The sequence below is a fragment of the Crocuta crocuta genome, unplaced genomic scaffold, assembly GCF_008692635.1.
Source record: "Crocuta crocuta isolate KB4526 unplaced genomic scaffold, BGI_CrCroc_1.0 scaffold531, whole genome shotgun sequence".
Classification (NCBI taxonomy): Eukaryota; Metazoa; Chordata; class Mammalia; order Carnivora; family Hyaenidae; genus Crocuta; species Crocuta crocuta.
In genome coordinates this window covers 3,175,016-3,183,180 of record NW_027531997.1, presented here as the reverse complement: position 1 = coordinate 3,183,180, position 8,165 = coordinate 3,175,016, and the positions used below count along the sequence as shown (strand labels likewise).

The 8,165-nt window shown below is 37.5% G+C and overlaps 1 pseudogene; it reads right to left on the bottom strand.

Moving 5' to 3' along the window:
* Window positions 1-7,121: 7,121 nt before the first annotated feature.
* LOC144240779 (small ribosomal subunit protein uS2 pseudogene) lies at window positions 7,122-7,927 on the bottom strand (annotated as a pseudogene).
* Between the last annotated feature and the right edge of the window lie 238 nt (window positions 7,928-8,165).

Here is an 8,165-nt window from a genome sequence, read left to right as displayed (position 1 = left end):
AACAGTACCTGCCATACAAAAAAAATAACATGAAAAATGCACAGAAGTAGGAAAACATGACATATAATAAAGAGGAAAATCCATCAATAGTAGACAACAAATATTTATACAGATACAGAAATTAACAGAGAAAGATTTTAAAATAAGTATGATGAATAATGTGGAAGAGTCTAGAGGAAAAGGTGACCTACATATTTGAATACAGGTGCAATGCAAGCCGAAGAATGTAAAATGTGTAAAGTGATTAAGTGGAAACACTAAAATGAAAAAGACAGCACTGGAATTGAAAATTCATTCAGCAGGCCTAATAGCAGAATATACATGGTGGAATAAATGGTTGGGGACTTTGAAGAACGTCAATAGAAATTTGTCCGAAATGAAACAAAGTGAAAGAAAAAAACAAAGCCTGACAGGCCATCTGAAAGATGGAGGCAGTGCCACATGGTCTAGCATGCATAATGGCAGCGGGACAAAGGAAAGAGAATAAGAATGGAGGAGGAAAAAAATATTTGAAAAGATGACTAATAATTTTTCATGAATGATAGAAGACCCCAGAGATCCAACCAAGATCAATGAATTTCAAGTAGGTTCCTTCAAGAGAAAGTCACACCTATGCACAGCATTGTCAAAGTGCTAACAAAATGTGTAAGTAAAATTTCTAATCTGTCTATCATCTACCTATCATCTATATATCTGGGTGGGCTATGTGATGCTTTATCAAGATCCTCTTCAGTTTCAGAGCTAAAGAACGTTTTCAAGTTATTAGGAGTGCTCTTGACTGATAGCCCTCAGCTTTTAGCCCTCATCAGAAATTGCCCTTATTGGTGATAAGTAACTCTTTCCAAGATCACAGCTTCTTTCTGGGACTACGTTGTATCCAATTATTGGTGTCAATGTGGGAATATAATATTTTAGTTCCCTTGCTTCATCACAGGACAAATTGAAGGTTCATCCCAGTTTGACAGCCTTCAGTGGGTTAGGCCTTTGTTGAAATTGCTTTACATCCAGACTTCCCTGCCAGCTCCTATTTCCTTCTCTTCTACAGTTATTAATATGGAGAATATCCTCAATCAAATTTCTTAATGGGAGTCTCCACCTAAGAGTCTGCTTCCCAATGAACTGCCTTACACATGCAACAATATGTGTAAACATGCATGTGAATTACTGACAATATTATTAATATTGAAAAATTAAAAACAATGATGTGTTGTGGGGTATATAACATATATAAAATAAAATCTATGAAAAAAATAGTCCAAAGTACTTGAAATGGATAAATGAAATTAAACTGTTNTTACACCAATCCAAAAGAAGTGGGGAAAGAAGGAACAGAATTAACAAAAGAAGAGATGAGACAACAACCAAGTGGTATGTTCTAACCACACATGTCAATAATTACAGTAAATATAAATGTATGAAAGAATCCACTTATCAGGAGGTGATTGTCAGACTGGATAAAAAGGCAAGACCCAACTCTATGCTGTTTATTAAAAAATATTGGGGCGCCAGGGTGGCCCAATTGGTTAAGCTTGCAACTTCAGCTCAGGTCAGGATCTCTCCGTTTGTGGGTTCGAGTCCCACGTTGGGCTCTGTGCTGACAGCTCAGCCTGTTGAGCCTACTTCAGACTCTGTGTCTCTTCTCTCCCTGTCCTTCCCCTGCTTACACTCTATTTCTCTGTCTCTCAAAAATGAATAAATGTTAAAAATTTAAAAAATAAAATACAAAATAAAAATAAATAAAAAAACAAAAAATATTGATTATATAAAAAAGTCACAGAAAGACTGAAAGTAAAAAGGAGGGGCAATAAAATGCATGCAGATAACATAGAATTAATTCCAGGTGTATTACTAGTGATAAATGTTGAAATGTCAAATAATCAAGGAGCCATAAGAACCATAAATGTGTAGGCATACAACAACAGAGCTTCAGACACAATAAGGTAAAATAGTTTGAAGTAAAATGAGCAACAGAAAAATCAACAGTCATGCTTGGAAACTTCCACAACACTGTCTCAGAAAATGATAGAACAAATAGCTAAAAACTCAGTAATAATAGAGCTTATTTGAGCAATACTATCAACACACATGNACAACATAATTACATTAGAAATAAATAACAATAAGCTATCTAAGAAATTGCCAAATATTTAGAAATTTAGCAATACATTTCTAAACAAAGGTCAAATATGAAATTCTGAGGGTAATTGGGAACTACTTAGAACTGAATAATAATGAAATAATAATAAAATCAGAACATATCAAGATTTCTGGGATGCAGGTAAAGTGGCAATGAGATGATTTTATCTTAATTTTTTATTATTTTTAAAATGTTGCTAATGTTTTATTTATTTTTGAGACAGAGACAGAGCGCGAGTAGGGGAGGGGCAGAGAGAGAGGGAGACACAAAATCCGAAGCAGGCTCCAGGGTCCGAGTTGTCAGCACAGAGCCCGATGTGGGGCTCAAACCCATGAGCCTCAAGATCATGACCTGAGCCAAAGCCAGACGCTTAACGGACTGAGCACCCAGGCTCCCCAATAATCTTATCTTCAAATGTACCCATTAGAGCACAAGGATGGTCTAAAAGTAGAGATGTATGCTTCCACCCTATCAAGTGAAAGAAGGAAAAAAATGTCTCAAACAAAAAGTTACTGTAACACAATGATAAAAGTAAGAGCAAGACATAAAATGAATCATAGTGCCTTGAAAATATTTAATAGATTTATGAACAATTGAAGAATGTAGAAAGAAAACAAAGAGGAAAAACACAGGTAGTGACAACAATAAAGAAGATATTGGGAGATGATTCTTCCTGAATCTCTCATTTTTCTATGAAGTTAGGTGTACAGTACCCATCAAGGCTCCCTCCACATCACCCCCATAGGACTTGGAAGGGAAGGAGAACTGATGTGAACATGGAGTTCACACCGCCTGCTATGGTATGAGCAATAGATTTTTATAATTTCTTTGCACTTGTTTTCCTATGGGCCAAATATATGGAAATATGTCCAAGTACTCTATGATAATAATTCAACAGATTCCACAAAATTTACAATTTCCTTGAAAGACACAATTTAACAAAACTGAACAGAATAAAAAATGGTGGGAATGCAAACTGGTGCAGCCACTCTGGAAAATCGTGTGGAGGTTCCTCAAAAAATTAAAAATAGAACTACCCCACGACCCAGCCTTAGCACTACTAGGAATTTATCCAAAGGATACAAAAATGCTGATTCAAAGGGACGCATGCACCCCAATGTTTACAGCAGCGTTATCAGCAATAGCCAAAGTACACACATATACACATAATGGAATACTACTCAGCGATGAAAAAGAATGAAATTGTTCCATTTGCAACAACGTGGATGGAACTAGAATGTATAATGCTAAGTGAAGTCAGTCAGAGAAAGATAAGCATCATATGATGTCACTCATATGTGGAATTTGAGAAACTTAACAGATGATCATAGGATAAAGGAAGGAAAAATAAGATAAAAACAGAGAGGGAAGCAAACCAAGAGATTCTTAAATACAGAAAACAAACTGAAGGTTGATGGGAGTGGGGAAAATGGGTGATGGGCATCACAGAGGGCACTTGTTGGGATGAGCACTGGCTGTTATATGTAAGTGATGAATCTTACATGTAAGATGGATTTTACTCCTGAAGCCAAGACTATACTGTATAGTAACTAACTTGAGAATAAATAAAAAATAAGAAAGTTCCCCAGCTGATTCTACTGTAAGCACCGCATCAAGAATAACTTGTCTAATATGAATTTTTAATTTAACCATGAATGGTGACAGGAGAAATTTTGGAAAATGTAGTAGAAAGCCTGTGATTTCAACTGTCATTTCCCAGAGTAAATGCCTTGTCCACATCTTTATGTTTTTTATTAATTCGTTTAAATTCAAGTTAGTTAACATACAGTGTAGTACTGGTGTCAGGAGTAGAATTTAGTGATCCATCACTTACATAGAACACCCAGTGCTCATCCCAGCAAGTGCACCTCTTAATCCCCATCACCCATTTAGCCCTTCCCACTGCCCCCACCCCCACGAGCAACCCTCAGTTTGTTCTCTGTGTTTAAGAGTCTCTTATGGTTTGCCTCCCTCTCAGTTTTCTCCACATCTTTGAGTTGAGCTTCATTTCTGCAAACCCTAATGCCTGTCACACACTTCCACCTGTATATTACACTTGCACTTCAAACTCAGAAATCCAACATTAAATACATCCCTACCCCACTTTCGACTGCTCACTTTTAATTTTTCTTTTTTTGTTTGTTTGTTTGTTAATGGCAGCAAAAATCAAAATAAGAAGATAGGGAGATAGCCTAAACTCCTAGATCACTTCTTTAATTCATCTCTGCATTGACCATCTCCATTCATATCCAACCAAATATTCATATCTATTCTAGTGAATATCTTTGAAATCTATCCCCAATGTTTCATTTTCCTAATACTCATGTCATTTTGGTCACTCATCATCACAAGCGCAATAGGCTTAAAAGTGGTCTTCAAGGACCTATATTCCTTCAATCTATTCTCCACACTGCCATCAGTAATCTTTTATTGAAACACAAATCTGATCATTTCACTCTCGTACGTAACACCTGTTGTCCAAAGTGATGATCAAGATGATTTCTGCTCTTTGGAAGGAAATATTCTAACTTCTTCTTATATTATTGTTACCTTATCTTTCAACATTTTATTTTAGATGCTTTATAATGTACAGAATATAGTTATTGAGCTACTCATAAATACACAAAAATGTACATTCATTGGATGTGTATATTCAGTGTGGGGTGGGATGCACAATCAAAAACTGGGAGACCAATGTCCCCTGAGAAAAAGTCCAGATTACTTAGCATAGAATCCAAAGCCTCTCCACATCTTGCTTCAGCCTCCTTCTCCACCTTTAGCGCTTACCACCTTGGTCTCCAGCACCAGCTCTCTTCACCTAGATATCTTGTTATTTTGATGCAATTATAAGTGGGATTCTTAATTTTTCTTTTATTATTAATGTATAAAATGCAGCTGACTCTTGTATATTGGTTTTGTATCTTATGAGTCAACTGAAGTTGTTTGTTTATTCTAGCCGTATTTCGGTGCAGTCTTTAACGTTTTCTATGTATAGTATCATGCCATCTGCAAATAGAGACAGATTTACTTCTTCCATTCTGATTTGAATACCTTGCATTTCTTTTTTTCTTACCAAACTGCTCTGGCTAGGACTTCCGGCACTATATGAATGGAAGTGGTTAGAGTGAACATACTTATCTTGTTCCTGATCTTAGGAGAAAAGCTTTCCACTTTTCACCATTGAGTATGATGTTAGCTGTGGGATTGTCATAGATGGGCTTTATTATGTTGAGGTACATTCCCTCCATATCCACTTTGTTGAGGGCTTTTATCGTGACTGGATGTTGAATTCTGTTGAATACTTTTTCTGCATCTATTAAGACAGTCATGTGACATTCACCCTTCATTTTGTTAATGTAGTGTATCTCATTGCTTTGCAGATGTTGAACCATCTTGCGTTTCTGGAATAAATCCTATTTAATTATGGTGAATTGTCCTTTCAATATATTACTGAATTCAGTTTGCTAACATTGTTGAAGATCTTTGCATCCATGTTCTTTAGGCATATTGGCCTGTAGTTTCCTTTTCTTGTAGTGTCCTTGTCTGAGTTTTAATATCAAGGTAATGTTTGCCTCATAAGGTGAATTTAGAAGTGTTCCCTTATGCTTCATTAAGTATTCAATCATTAAAACATTTTAGAGAAGTATTGAAATCTTCGCTTTACTTATACATAAACTGGAACATAGGGCAATTTAATAGCTTACCTAAGATCAAACCCAAGCATGGGTCTACTTTTAGACTCTATTCTGTTCTATTGAATATTTTCATTTTAAATATTCCCTCCCTTAAAATGTTAGTTTCCAAATAATTGAATTTTAGGGAAAAAATATCTTAAGTAATAAAAATAGACCATTCAAAGCATGTATTCCAATGGAAAAGGAAAACAGTAAGCTATATTTTAGTACAAATATAATGTAGACAATACATCTAGCGAAGGAAGTAGGATTTGGGTATGAGGCTTGAGGGAGGTACAGGATAGTACACTGTTGAGCACATAAGAAGCCGAACATAAGACTCATAATGTTAATTGTATCTTTCTAATCAAGCTCATTTATAGCTCTGTAAATGTCTTATTAGACATGCTTTCATTTAGATGAAAAAATAAAACAGCTAAAATCATATTCTAGAAAGTGTACAGTGAAAAACATCCACACAAACAGACATACACATTTAAACACATACTTAAACAAAGAAAACTAGTGTTTTTTTTTTTTCAGACGGTATATTCGAATCAAAACAACCTGTCAGGTATGATCATATATTATGATACCTCAAGCAATAATCAGGTAAACAAAAGTACATAATCCGCGATATAAAAGATAACGGTTATATCAATCTGATTTTAGTTATGAGGGGGATGGCTTTGTTTTTGTCTGCTTTCTTCTTTTTGGTGGGGGGACTGATAATGGAAATTGATGTCGCAGTGGATATTTGAATGACAGAGTCCACAGACATCCTGTATAATATAAGCAACACAGTGTGCAGGCCGTCTGGCTCACTGCCACTCTCCCACAAACTGGCATGAGTGATCCACTGAAGCCTAGTTCTACCGCATCCTGGTTTGCCAGTTTCAAAGCACTTCATTTGCCAATATTTTGGAGCAGGTGCAAAGCCATTCTGGAGTCTCCTGCTGAGGTTTATGCAAATGGCTGGCTTAACTGGACTGTGGGCTCCGATTTCCTACTGCCTAAGTACTGAGACCTGGGCAAGATTTGGCTTATGTTTCGCCCTCAACTAAATCCATTCTCTTTCTACAGTTTATTTCAGCTCTTTTGTCCAAATGACCCCCTGTTATCATCTAGTACAATGTTTCTCAAATGAAAGAAGTGAGAATATGATCATAGTTAATAGTGAATGATCAATCGAAAAAATGTATAGACCAGTGCCTACGGAGTCACAGTTGTGTGAAATAATCTTTTCTTAAGAGACTGTTTATTTTCCATCATCGTTATTTCCATGTGGTTTGCCTTTGTGGAAGAGCCGCTTAAGACCAATCAGTGGTTGTTCCTGCGCATTTGGTGGCCTGAGCAATGGGAGCTGCAGACCCGTATTCAGTAGGGAACTGAATAAGCACAGAGGGCTGTTCACGCCTTCAGACCAGTCTGTGACTTCAGGTTGGGTAGCAGTGAACTCAGGAGCTGGAACTGTCCATTCGCCCTGGAATTCTTCCTTGCTCACAGCCTTTTCAGCAGCGGCCTGCTCATCCTTTTCAGTCTCCTCAGAATCTCTCTAGAAGTGGAGATCAGGCATGACCTCCAATGGGTGTCCAGAGGAAATGGTGCCAAGCACGCACAGAACTTCCCGGGCCACCATCCACCACATCAGACCCACCAAGTGAGCCCCCTTGTTGCTGTAAGGGATGGCAATGTGCACATAGCATGGAGGAGAGTCTGTGTTACCGAGTTATGGTGGGCAGGTGAACATAAGATGCCTCTGTGAGTTNGGTCTCGGCTCCCAGAAGGCTACCTGGATCTGGTTTAGTTAAGGTTCCAGGAGTGAAGTCATCAGCAATAGTAGTGGCTCCTGTAGTAGCAGCAAACTTCAGCACAGCTCGCTGGTCAGGATTCCTGGCTGATATAACACTAACATCAGCTGAGTTTTCAATGACAATGTCTCGAGCTTCTCCCAGGTTCTCTTCAGATTTATGATGTGGATACTATCACTTTTCCTTTTGTGGATGTACTGTTCCATTGGGAAGTCAAGGTTGGTACCACCTACGTGGGTTCCTGCTCCAAGGAATTTGAGGACATCCTCTTCCTTTATTTGCAGGGCATCAAGGGCTCTGGACATTGTGAAAGTTTCCATTTAGGTTATGATGGGAATGCAAAACAATGCCATATGGGCCCCTCCCTGGATAGCACGGAAAGATAAAATAATCTTCCATCCAACAGTCGTTTGGATGATTCTAGGTAGATCACTTTGTCGCTCTGGGCTCTTCTGCATACCTTATGGATCTTGCATAAGAATCAACTGAGGTACTATATGAGAACATATAAAGATACACAAAACATTTTACCACTNGAGGAGC